This window comes from Salvelinus alpinus, chromosome 6, assembly GCF_045679555.1.
Source record: "Salvelinus alpinus chromosome 6, SLU_Salpinus.1, whole genome shotgun sequence".
NCBI classification, from domain to species: domain Eukaryota; kingdom Metazoa; phylum Chordata; class Actinopteri; order Salmoniformes; family Salmonidae; genus Salvelinus; species Salvelinus alpinus.
The window spans coordinates 71,158,808-71,160,203 of NC_092091.1; positions in this window are offsets into that span (position 1 = coordinate 71,158,808).

A 1,396-nucleotide genomic window follows, 5' to 3' on the forward strand; every position below is an offset into this window, starting at 1 on the left:
CGTTCCACCATTTTGCTACATTTTATTTGAAAGGTCAATATAAACTAGACCATGGTAAAAGCAAAAGAAAGCGCTCTATTTTGGGGACAAAACACACTTGTTTTGTGTATGAGAGAAGCATAACCAAAGCATAGATGTCGACGTATGACGCCCCATGCAGTTTCTCTTATCATTTCGCACCAGGCCAGCGGGAAGCCACAAATAACTTTGGAACACTGGTGCAAAATGTTGCATGCACGATCAACAAGGCAGGAATGGGGAGCCAATACAATGTTAATGGACATTTTGAAGCAAATTTCACAAGTCGTCTAATTAAATAGTAAAATATATACATTCGTGTATTTTGAAAGGCTATATTTAAACCATGTGCGCTTCTTGAAGTTTGTTATTCTAGTCATTTCAAAGTCTATTTATTTACTTGCGTTAAGCGGCATTATGTTTACGACCTCCAGTCAGTCTACTTCCTGATCATCTTTCTCCGAATCAAACGTATTTGCATGGTGACAACTTGTCACTAAAGGTACAGTAGCAAGATGAAGAGATGAAGGGATAATCTTATAAGCATCTGGCATGATGGCACACGCATTTTGCAAAAGTACCTATCATTTCACTTGTATAACAGAAGAGTGACATTATGCAAACATAATGACAGGAAGTCCAATGTTGAGGCATATGCGGTTGTCACTTCACAAACAAGTGTTAGGTTAAGATTCTAGCTAACTTCCTGATTTTAAAGAAATGAAAGCACATTTCCAATCTACATAACTTTATTGATTTTGTCACATTTGACCTGTACGCAGTCGAACACAATCATAACTGAATATCAACCATCATGTTGACTTAAGCCTACTTACTGAAGTGAACCCTATTAGCCCATTATAATACTGCAGCTGTGAATCCATGTAAAAAATAAATGCTAGGTTAACATGAAGTGTTTTGAAGACAGATCGATAATGCCCTCAGTGGGAGTCTTAATGAAACAAGGCATTTTATTGAATGGAAAATATGAGCCATGAATCCACTATTCCCTCACTTAATAATTAGGAGTAAAGAGCCACGAATCTATCAACAATGTAGTTTGACCTTGTTTCAGGGCAACAAAGTGGATAAACAGAGTATGGTGAAGTTGGCCCTAGTCACTGGTCTTGGGTCAGTTTAGCATTTTCCCCACTAAATGGTTATGGTTAGGATTGGGGGAGCTGATCCTAGATATGTACCTAAGCGAAACTTCACCCAGCCAGATAAACAGGCTGGAGGCTTTATCAACGGTAGTGGCAGTTGCTTTTGATTGAATGTCCTGTTCCAAATATACTGTGCAAAAGTCTTGTTGGTCATAGACCTACATGTACAGACCATACCGGCTACAAACAATCCATGAAAACAACTGACTAACTCC